Source organism: Pleurodeles waltl, chromosome 2_2, assembly GCF_031143425.1.
Source record: "Pleurodeles waltl isolate 20211129_DDA chromosome 2_2, aPleWal1.hap1.20221129, whole genome shotgun sequence".
NCBI lineage: Eukaryota > Metazoa > Chordata > Amphibia > Caudata > Salamandridae > Pleurodeles > Pleurodeles waltl.
The window spans coordinates 877,524,502-877,537,117 of record NC_090439.1 but is presented as its reverse complement, the minus strand read 5'-3'; positions in this window follow the sequence as shown (position 1 = coordinate 877,537,117).

Genomic DNA, 12,616 nt, shown 5'->3' with positions numbered 1-12,616 from the left:
GCATGTGAATTACAGGGCATTTCTCAAATAGACGTCTTTTTTATACACTGTCTTATATTTGGAAGGAAAAAATGTAAAGAAAGACAAGGGGCAATAACACTTGTTTTGGTATTCTATGTTCCCCCAAGTCTCCCGATAAAAATGGTACCTCACTTGTGTGGGTAGGCCTAGTGCTCCAAAACACAAAGTGGACACATCACATTTTCTCAAAGAAAACAGAGGTGTTTTTTGCAAAGTGCCTACCTGTGGATTTTGGCCTCTAGCTCAGCCGCCACCTAGGGAAACCTACCAAACCTGTGCATTTTCAAAAACTAGAGACCTAGGGGAATCCAAGACGGGGTGACTTGTGGGGCTCTCACCAGGTTCTGTTTCCCAGAATCCTTTGCAAACCTCAAAATGTGGCTAAAAAACACTTTTTCCTCACATTTCGGTGACAGAAAGTTCTTGAATCTGAGAGGAGCCACAAATTTCCTTCCACCCAGTGTTCCTCCAAGTCTCCCGATGAAAATGGTACCTCACTTGTGGGGGTAGGCCTAGCGCCCGCGACAGGAAAAGCCCCAAAACACAACGACGACACATCACATTTCCACCAAGAAAACAGAGCTGTTTTTTGCAAAGTGCCTTCCTGTGGATTTTGGCCTCTAGCTCAGCCGCCACCTAGGGAAACCTACCAAACCTGTGCATTTTTGAAAACTAGAGACCTAGCGGAATCCAAGAAGGGTTGACTTGCGGGGCTCTCACCAGGTTCTGTTACCCAGAATCCTTTGCAAACCTCAAAATGTGGCTAAAAAAACACTTTTTCCTCACATTTCGGTGGCAGAAAAGTTCTGGAATCTGAGAGGAGCCACAAATTTCCTTCCACCCAGCGTTCCCCCAAGTCTCCCGATAAAAATGGTACCTCACTTGTGTGGGTGGGCCAAGTGTTTGTGACAGGGAAGAGCCAAAAACACGTCGAAATTGAGGGGGAACCAAAGTGGGTCCAAAAGGGCAGTTTGAAAAAAAAACATTTTTAGGGTGACAAGTGCAGCAGAAATTTTATCAGTATAGATGAGACAATGCTGGGTGGTAGGAATTTTGTGGATTCCTGCAGATTCCATCACAAAAATGTGTGCTTTCCAGCAAAGTTTCAGGTTTGCAGGGCATTGTGGGTAAGGAAATGGTGCGAGGTGCATGTGAAGCACACCACCCTGGAATCAACTAGATGTTTAGTTTTCAGATGTGTCTAGGTCTTGTGGATTTTTCTACATGGCAGCTTCCCACAGTAAAAAAAAAAAGTGCAGCCCTCACCATTCCAAGTGGGATGATTTTGAGAGTTACCAAGCTTTCATGGCCCAAATGTAAAACAAGAACCAAAAATAATCAAATGTCCTTTTGCTTGCCATGGGATAAGATGTTTTAGTGTGCGGGGAGAGCTGAATGACTGTTAGCCCCTTCAGTTCGGGTGGGGGCAAACCAGGCCCATAATGGTTGGTAGCCACCACTCCACTATTTCCTTTTATTGTTTTTATTCCCTGGCATCTAGTAGACTTTCTGATCCCCCGGGGTGTGGATCAGGGGTAATTGTCCAATCTGCCCACTGGTGGGCAGAACAACTTTGGCCCCATTTATTTGGGGTTGGGGTATGGCCATACCCCCAACCTCTTATTTTGAAAAATAAAATCTTCCCTGGCCTCTGGTGGGCTTTCTGCCCCCCTTGGGGGCAGATGGGCCTTCCAAAAATAGGCCAATCTGCCCCCAAGGGGGCAGTTATAGCCAACAGTAATGTGCCCCCATGGGGAGCGAAACCCTTGCCCAAGAGGCTGCCCCCCCAAAGCAAAACACACACATACACACACACCAATCCATGGTGTCTAAAGGTTGGCCTAACAAAAATAGGCCGATCTGCCGCGGGGGGGGGGCAGAAATGGCCTAATAATAATTTGCCCCCCGGGAGCGACCCTTTCCCAAGGGCTCACTCCCCAAACATGAAAAAATTAAAATAAACAAAATAAAAATTATTCCTGGTGTCTAGTGGTTTTCTGCCCCCAGATCGGCCTAATAATTTTAGGCCAATCTGCCCCGGGGGGGCAGAAATGGCCTAAAAGTCATTTGCCCCCCTGGGGAGTGGCCCTTGCCCAAGGTGCCACTCCCCTTATGCGCAAGTAAAAAAAAAAAAATCTGGTGTCTAGTGGTTCAAGGCCGATCTGCCCCCAGGGGGGCAGAAATGGCTTAATAATAATTTGCCCCCCCCCTCCCGGGAGCGACCCTTGCCCAAGGGTCACTCCCCAAACATAAAAAAAACAATAAAAAACATTTTCCCTGGTGTCTAGTGGATTTAGACATTTGCCCCCCTGGGGAGTGGCCCTTGCCCAAGGGGCCACTACCCTTATGCGCAAGTACAAAAAAAAAATCCCTAGTGTCTAGTGGTTTCTGTCCCCTCTGGGGGCATATCGCAAGGCCGATCTGCCCCCGTGGGGCAGAAATGGCCTAATAATAATTTGCCCCCGAGGAGCGACCCTTGCCCAAGGGGTCGCTCCCCAAACATTACAAAAACAAAAAAACAATAAATAACATTTTCCCTGGTGTCTAGTGGATTTCTGCCCCCCCCCCGGGGGCAGCCCTCGGGGATGGCAGTCGGAAGGGCTATAAATTACTCCGGTGGGGGGTGCAGCATCCCTCCTTTCTTTTGCATGGGCCGCCCATGGGGAGATGGAGGTACCCGGTGCCGCATAGGGCATGGAGGGGGGCAGTGCAGCCCCCTGCTTTGAAATTAGTGATTGGCCCCTGGGAGGTGGTGGTCCCCATGGTAGGGGTCCATGCAGACCCCTTCATTTATGTTCATTTTAGTTGTAGGGAGGTGGCGGTCCCTGGGGCCCAGGGGGTCAACATGGCCCCCATATATTGTTTTTAATGTAGCCCCAGAGAGGTGGGGGTCCCTGGAGCTTAACAAACCCCTTAGAGGCCTTGTGCCCCCCTTCTTTATATTTTATATGTGCATGCCCATGGGACAGGCCCAGCCAGGGGCTAAGTTAAGAACAAGCACAAGAGCCTCCCCGTCTTAGATATCCATATTTCATATGCCTTTAATGTCTCTAAAGCTACTGAATGGATTTACACCAAATCACAAAAAGCATGCTCTCTGGCAAATGTGGTGTAATTCTGTCCAGCAGATTCGGCTGTAGTCATGTTTAAAATCCATATCGGAAAATACATGAGGAAAATGTATGTTGAGACCCCTGGTTTTTTTTACCCCCTCTTAACGGATCACCCCAAACTTTCAAGACAGCAGCTCAACTGACTTTTGAATTAGTTCAGAAAATTTTGCAAAGATTTGTCAAACGGTGCCAAAATTATTGGCAAAACAAAAAAACGCTTTTCCTATGAAAACAAGGTCTTAACTATACCAACCTACATACATATATATATATATATGTATGTATATATATATATATATATATGTGTATATATATATATCCTCACTTTCTTCTTAACTTCAAGAAGTATGGCACTCCACAAACAAAGGAATAATAAAAATCAAATTTATTATCGCTCAGGAACGCGTTTCGGTATTTCTGCCTTTGTCAACCTAAAGGTCACCATATTACGTTTCCTTTATATATCACATGATCAATTTGATTCAATGACGCTGAATACATGTTTCATAAAGACTTATCTTATTACCCAAACCTTTTACCAACTTCTATATTCCTCAAATTAATATCTACATCATTAACATTATTTTTTAATCGTTTTGCCACAAAAAAGTTATGATAAGGTAAAACACCCGATCACAAGGCATAACGATATGGACAGTTAAATAAAGTCCACACTAAGTCAATCTCAATTTCGTTACAATAATTCCCTAATCAATTAGACCAAACTTGATTTGTATCTTCGATCTCTATTATCGTTAACTTATTGCAAATATATACAATATTTATAAATCATTGTATCTATAGTATGTATTTTCTTAACAGTCAGCACATCTAATATAAATTATGAATTTACCATTTCATTAAATATCATGTGGCCTTCCCATAAATGTAATAGATATTCATTTAATCATGTAACCTATTGACTAGTTGTTTACCAAGATTTCCAGAGATATAAAATATAAAATGTGAAAGAGGTGATTGCCATATACATTTCTAAACTTATTCATTCACTTACCTACTTCTCACCTCACTTGAAATTCTTTCATTACAAATGTACATACAGCTCCTCACTACTATTTAATCCATTCGGTTGTTTAGTATCAAACATGATTATATATCTTGATTCCAAGGTCCTCAGTTTCTTTTCTCTATTTCCTCCTCTAATATATTTAACTATCCCATCTATCACACTGTACTTTATCTCATCCGCCTTACCATCATGCATTTCATGGATGTGGCGTGCAACTGGATAGGTCTCATCCTTATTTTGGATAGCTCTAAGATGTTGTAAAATAAGTTTAGGTACCTGTAACTTAGTACTCCCTACATACATTTTAGGACAACTGCATCTCAAAATGTATATTACGAAATGACTTTTACATGTGTATCGTCCCCTGATCCTATGGACCGTTTTTTGTCCCATCACCACTGTTTTAATATTCTCTTCATATTTGCACGCTTTACATTTGGAGCCTTTATAAAATCCATTTTGTTGTTTTAACCAAGTGTTACCTGTTTTCTGTTTTCTATTGTCACTTTTTACCAGTGCATCTTTTGTAGATTTACTTTTTCTATAGGTCAACTGAAGTTTTTTAAATATTTGTGCACCTATCACAGGATCACTTGTCAACATGTGCCAATGTTTTTGCAATATCCTTCTAACTTGTACATGTGCAGTGTTATAAGACTTCCTGATCCCATCTTCCCCTTTTTCCTTTTATTTTCTTGTACATTGAGTAAAAGTGAGTCTCTGGGACGCAAATTCACGTTTCTTCTGGCAACCTCCAATGTTGTATCAGAATATCTCATTTTCAATCTCATCATACTACTACAGATTCTCTTGGCTCTTAATAACTCCCCTAAAGGGATACTATCTTTCAGTGGTTGGGGATGAAAACTTGCTGCATGTAATATACTATTCCCTGCAGTGGGCTTTCTGTATACTGTAGTTTCAATTTTTCCATTTTCTATCCCGATTTTAACAACTTAGAATTCTATCTCTTGTGTGTGTGTATGACCCATACATTTTAAATTTAAATCATTCACATTTATATCTCGAATAAAACTTCTTGCACTTTCCACATCACCTTTCCAAATGACAAAAATGTTGTTGATGTACCTCAACCACATTACACTATGATTGTTCCATATATCTAGAGGAGGACTATTGAGAACCGGTTCCTCCCACCAACCCATTTATAGGTTTGAATAACTTGGGGCGAAACAGGTTCCCTTTCACCGTCCCACAACTTTGTTCAAAAACTTAATTGTTGAAGAAAATGATGCTTCAAGCACCAATTAATCATGGTAATCAACATTTTACTATGTTTGTAAAACCTTATGGGTCTTGCCCTCAAAAAATGTTCAACTGATCTCACTCCATCTTCATGCGGGATGCTGGTACATAGAGCTGTGACATCTAAGGTCATAAGAATCATATCTGTCTCCCAGCTCACATCAAACACCCGTTGTAGGAACTCTGTGGTGTCTTTCAAATATGATGGTAAGTTACACACTAGTGGGTGTAAAAATGTATATATATATTTTGATACAAATTCATATAAACTGCCTTGTATTGCTACAATCGGTCTACCAGGAAGTTTTCTTTCATTTTTATGTATTTTTGGAGTCAGATAGAACACAGGAAGTTTAGGATGATCCACCTTCAAATAAGCATATTCTTCCCTACTAATTAAACCTGTTGCGCTGCGGCGGCCGCGGCGCGACATTTGATAAAGACCGCGGCCTGCATGCGGGCCGCGGGGGAAGCCGCGGCCTGCATGCAGACCACGGGGGAAGCCGCGGCTTGCGGGCAGGCCGCGGGGGAAGCCGCGAGTTCGGCCAGGGGTCGCGGCACTCGCCACGCCCCCTTCTTCTGTCTTTACAGCAAGGGCAGACGCGGCAGGAGATAAGACCCCGAGTTGGGTCTAGATCCTGCCGCACATAGCGCATTTAGTGCGCTTTACATTTAAGCATTTAGGTAACCTTCTGCACTTACAAGTACTCACAGGCAAAAGCCGGATACCTGCACATGGTGGTGTTTTTATGCATGCCTTTTCCCTTTCCCAGCATGCTGCCCACTTCCTCTCTTCCCAGCATGCATTGTTTCTTTTTGTTGGACGCATGTTCTTTATTCAATGTTATACTCTTTTCCCCAATCCAAGATGGTGGTGTTTCTACTTCCTGTTTCCTACTTACTGTCCAGGGGTATATAAGGGGAATTCAGCTGCTTGTTCATTGCGTTGCAACACTCCTTTGGTGGTAGTCACGCTCCGGCTGGTTTCTTCTTGTGAATCCAGTATTTCCTGACCTGTCTTTGTCTCCAGTCTTCCTGTACTCTCGGATCCTCAGTTCTAACGCCCTTGTGTCCTCCTTCTGTTTCAGGGAGTTCCTGTTGGAGGTTTTTTACCCTATTGGGGTTTTTTCCTCTGGGACTCCTTCTGGAGGGCACGGACTGTAGTGGCTTGCTATTGTCAAACAGTACCGTGGCTACCGGAAGGGGTCGCCCCTACCTTGGCCAGAGCAGAACCTGCCGGAACCAGGGTCATTCCCCAACCCTCATCAACTTCGACGGTAAGCCCAGTGAAAACCGTGACAGATTACAATGCCCACAAATCCAGTTGCAGTCCAGAACCATGGATAATCCAGTAGCAAATACGGAACCCACCAGTCAGACCCTGCTCATGACAATACAACAACAGGCTCAAGAACTCCAACAGCTACGTACTGAAAATACCGTCTATCGACAAGCCTTTGCATCCAGGACCACTGATGTCCTCTCAGTATCTGCCACTACACCTCGTTTCTCTGGGGAGCCTAACAAAATTGAGAGAATTTCTGGATGCCTTGACGGTTTACTTTGCCTTTCGCCCCTCGCAATTTGTGCAAGACAAGACCAAGGTGGGGTATTTGATTAGCGCCTTATCGGGGCCAGCCTTGGCTTGGGCCACTCCTTTAGTGACAAGAAATGATCCCTGCCTGTCTAATTATTCTGCCTTTGTCACTACCTTTAAACAGATGTTTGAGCGCCCCGGACTCGAGGCTTCAGCAGAAGAAGCTCTTTGCGATATCCAACAAGGGAATCAAGATGTATTACAATACATCACCCGTTTCAGACAATTAGCAGCAGAAACGTCCTGGGTGGAACGTACCTTGGTGACACTGTTCCGCAGAGGTCTCAGAGAGGACATTAATGACGAACTGGTGCACTCTGCTAGAATAGAGAACCTTAAAGGATTGATGGATCAGACTCTGACGATAGAATGTCGGTTGAATGAACGAAGAATGGAGAAAAGGAAGAGTCGTTTGCTATCACACTCAGTGACATCTCGCACCTTCTCTCATCGTACTGAGGAAGTCCGTCCTGAAACTAAGGGGGCTACCGAGGAAGAGCCAATGCAAATTGATATGGCTCGAGGACCTTTATCAGCTAGCAAAAGAGAACACAGACGAAGGAAGGGTCTTTGGCGGTCATTCTGACCGCGGCGGTCGGCGGTCGCCGCCCGCCAAGCGGTTCCCGCCGAAAGACTGCTCCGCGGTCAAAAGACCGTGGCGGCCATTCCGGCTTTCCCGCTGGGCCGGCGGGCGACCGCCAGAAGACCGCCGGCCGGCCCAGCGGGACAGCCCCTTCAACAATGAAGCCGGCTCGGAATGGAGCCGACGGAGTTGAAGGGGTGCGACGGGTGCAGTGGCACCCGTCGCGATTTTCACTGTCTGCACAGCAGACAGTGAAAATCTTTGTGGGACCCTGTTAGGGGGCCCCTGCACTGCCCATGCCAGTGGCATGGGCAGTGCAGGGTCCCCCAGGGGCCCCACGGCAGCCGTTCCCGCCATCCTGGTTCCGGCGGTGGACACCGCCAGAAACAGGCTGGCGGGAAGGCGCTCGGAATCCCTATGGCGGTGCTGCAAGCAGCGCCGCCATGGCGGATTCCCTGGGCCAGCGGGAAACCGCCGGGAAACCGCCGGCTCCCCTTTTCTGACCGCGGCTTTACCGCCGCGGTCAGAATCGCCCAGGAAGCACCGCCAGCCTGTTGGCGGTGCTTCCGCCGCCCTCCACCATGGCGGTCATGGACCGCCAAGGTCAGAATGACCCCCCTTTGTCTATACTGTGGTGCAGCTTGTCACCTAATTCGCACCTGTCCCATTCGTCCAACCAAGCCTTTGGGAAACGCCAACTCCCGTCCTCAGTGAGAAGGGTGAGGACGGGATATTGTGAAATACCTTCCATTTGTTCTTCCAGGGAGGAAGGAACTGCTCTTTTTCTTTTACCAGTTATCCTTTACTTGACTGATGGCCGAGAAGAAAAAACCCTGGCCTTATTGGACTGCGGAGCCAGTGGCATCTATTTAGATGAAGCGTGGGCCGAAGAACGACAGATAGCACAAATACCTAAGGAAGTACCAGAACAAGTACACACGGTGGATGGGTCACTCTTGGCCTCAGGACCCGTACAATATACCACCCCTACTTTCTGCCTACAGTTTGGGAAACACCAAGAAAACCTTTCGTTTGATTTAATTTCATCGCCACACCACGTCATGATCCTGGGAATTCCATGGCTCACACGACACAACCCCTATATCAACTGGGAAACAAGAACTATTTCTTTATCCTCTCACTTTTGCCAGCACCACTGCTACCTAGCAGGGGATTATTGGTCCCCAAAAGGTCTTCTAACCGCACCCCCTAAGGTGGGATGCTCTATTAACGTCCTACAGGGAGTTCCCAGGCAATATCAGGAATATGCCGACGTATTCCAGAAGCCAGAAAAACCTGAACTGCCACCCCATAGAGAATACGATTGCGCCATTCCTTTAGAACCAAATACAGTGGTTCCTTTTGGGCGAATGTACTCTCTCACAGAACCTGAGAAGCAGATTCTTAAGGAATACCTTGATGAGAACCTACAGAGCGGGTTGATTGCTCCCTCCTCTTCACCTGCAGGGGCTCCTCTCTTCTTTGTTCCTAAGAAGACTAAAGATTTGCGTCCCTGTATTGATTTTAGAGGATTAAACAAGATCACTATTAAGGATCGGTACCCGTTACCCCTCATTAAGGACATCCTAGAAGCAGTCAGAGGGGCAAAAAGATTCACCAAGCTGGATCTCAGAGGAGCCTACCATCTTTTAAGAATTAAAGAAGGTGATGAGTGGAAGACCGCTTTTAGGACACCTTTTGGTCACTACGAATATCGAGTAATGCCATTCGGACTCACCAATGCCCCTTCCATTTTTCAAAGGTTCATGGATTCTATCTTTTCCGATCTTTTGCAACAAACAGTAGTAGTTTATCTTGACGATATTTTAATTTTTTCTGTTCACCCAGAGGAACACTCTAAGCATGTTCGCCAAGTTCTAGAGCGACTCCGACAACACCATTTATTCTGCAAACCGGAAAAGTGCGAGTTTGACCAGACGGAAGTAAAATACTTGGGGTATTGCATTAACCAAACCAGAGTCGCCATGGATTCAGACAAGGTGCAAGCTATATTGAATTGCCCATCTCCTTCTTCCATCAAGGAGACTCAGTGTTTTTTGGGATTAGCCAACTTCTATCGACAATTTATAGCAGACTTTGCACAGAGAACCAGCTATATTACTCAAACCCTTAAAAAAGACCATCTAAAAAAGGGCTTTTGTTGGACACAAGACGCAGAGTTAGCCTTTCAAGACTTAAAGAAAGCCTTTATTCAAGCCCCCATTTTACGACACCCAGACACCAGCAAACAATTCATTGTGGTCGCAGACGCATCCGAAAGAGCCATTGGGGCTGCCTTACTGCAAAGACAAGACGATGATGATCTAGAGCACCCGGTATTCTACCTTTCCCATATCTTATCCGACTCAGAACGGAATTATTCCGTGCAATAACGTGAATTACTCGCCTTAAAGACCGCATGCACAGAATGGAGACACTTTCTGATGGGCTCGAAAGAACCCTTTGAAGCCCGGACAGACCACAGAAATCTACAGTGCTTAAAAAACTTTCAGTGTCAGAATAGCCGGCAGGCTCAATGGGCTTTCTTTTTCAGCCAATATGACTTTTATATCACATACATCCCTGGTTCGCAGAACATCCTGGCGGATGCCTTGTCCCGACGTTACCCTGAGTGCAGTGATTCTCCTGTTCAGAACCTATTTGACAATAACAAAATCATTGGTTTAGCACAGACTTTTTTAGACCAAGTCAGGGCCGAATATGCCCGTCTAGAAGACACAGAATTGAATAAGTTGCGGCCGCAACTTCATATAGATCAAGGGTATTACTATAATGATAAGGCCCTGTTCTTACCCACTAAACTAGTACAGACTGAAGCCTTACGTATGTGCCATGATTCCACCATCGCAGGTCATCGAGGAATGAAAGCTACTCAAGAACTTCTGCTTCGCTCCTTCTGGTGGCCAACTCTCAAAACAGATACGGAAGAATATGTATCATCCTGTCCTATATGTGCTCAAGCCAAGACACCCCGTACTAAACCAGTAGGTTTACTTCGCCCACTACCAGTTCCCCCAGGCCCATGGCACACCATCTCCACAGATTTCATGTGCTCATTACCCTCTTCAATGGGAAATCACGTAATAATGGTAACCGTGGACTTCTTCACTAAGATGGCTCACTTCACGGCCTTAAGAAAGTTGCCAACGGCAAAAGATTTAGGTCAAATCTTTACACAAGAAATCTTTTGACTTTATGGATTACCTCAGGTCATTATATCGGATAGGGGTCCTCAATATATCTCCCGATTCTGGAAACAATTCTGTAAGACCTTGGGAATCGAAGTGGCCTTATCATCAGGGTTCCATCCTCAAACTAACGGACAGACGGAACGACTCAATCAAGGCCTCGAACAATATTTACGTAGTTTCTGCAATGCTACACAGAGTAATTGGGCTACCTATTTACTGCTTTCAGAATTCTCCTACAACAACTCCATACACAGCGCCTCGAAGGTCTCCCCTTTCTATGGCTCCTACGGTTTCCATCCTAAGGCCTTTCCGACTCCCCTGAAAGATACTTCCAATCTTCCTGCCATCTCCTCCTATGTCCGACAACTACGAGGTGTCCAACGTGTTATCCATTCCAACCTTGTGGCCACTAAGTCTCGCATGAAGAGGGTAGCTGATAAGAGACGTTGTGAGGCTCCTCACTATCAGGTCCATGATAAAGTTTGGCTCTCCTCTAGATTCCTACCTCTCCGACTCACTCAGAACAAATTCAAACCCCGTTTTTATGGTCCCTTCCTGATTCTCAAAAAGATTAACCCAGTGTCTGTGCGTCTTCGCCTGCCCCCGAAGTGGAAGGTACACCCTGTTTTCCATGTCTCTCAACTTACACCTTACCTTCCTGATCCTTTTCACAGACAATTCTCCTGTCCTCCTCCTCTGTTGGTTGATAATGTGCCCGAATACGAGGTCTAGGAAATCTGTGACTCTCGGTTTTTCCATGGGCGCCTCCAATATCTTATTCATTGGAAAGGCTACCCTATGAGTGAGTGTTCCTGGGAGGATGCCCCTTCAATTCATGCCCCTCTTTTGGTCCGTTGCTTTTTCCGACTCTTCCCTCACAAACCTGGGGCCTCGGGGGGGGACCTACTGTCGCGCCGCGGCGGCCGCAGTGCAACATTTGATAAAGACCGCGGCCTGCATGCAGACCGCGGGGGAAGCCGCGGCTTGCGGGCAGGCCGCAGGGGAAGCCGCGAGTCCGGCCAGGGGTTGCAGCACTCGCCGCGCCCCCTTCTTCTGTCTTTACAGCAAGGGCAGATGCGGCAGGAGATAAGACCCCGAGTTGGGTCTAGATCCTGCCGCGCATAGCGCATTTAGTGCGCTTTACATTTAAGCATTTAGGTAACCTTCTGCACTTACCAGTACTCACAGGCAAAAGCCGGATACCTGCACATGGTGGTGTTTTTATGCATGCCTTTTCCCTTTCCCAGCATGCTGCCCACTTCCTCTCTTTCCAGCATGCATTGTTTCGTTTTGTTGGACGCATGTTCTTTATTCAATGTTATACTCTTTTCCCCAATCCAAGATGGTGGTGTTTCTACTTCCTGTTTCCTACTTCCTGTCTAGGGGTATATAAGGGGAATTCAGCTGCTTGTTCATTGCATTGCAACACTCCTTTGGTGGTAGTCACGCTCCGGCTGGTTTCTTCTTGTGAATCCAGTATTTCCTGACCAGTCTTCCTGTACTCTCGGATCCTCAGTTCTAACGCCCTTGTGTCCTCCTTCTGTTTCAGGGAGTTCCTGTTGGAGGTTTTTTACCCTATTGGGTTTTTTTCCTCTGGGACTCCTTCTGGAGGGCACGGGCTGTAGTTGCTTGCTATTGTCAAACAGCACTGTGGCTACTGGAAGGGGTCGCCCCTACCTCGACCAGAGCAGAACCTGCCGGAACCGGGGTCATTCCCCAACCCACATCAACTTCGACGGTAAGCCCAATGAAAACCGTGACAAAACCTTGATCCTTCCAAAAGATCTTTATAAA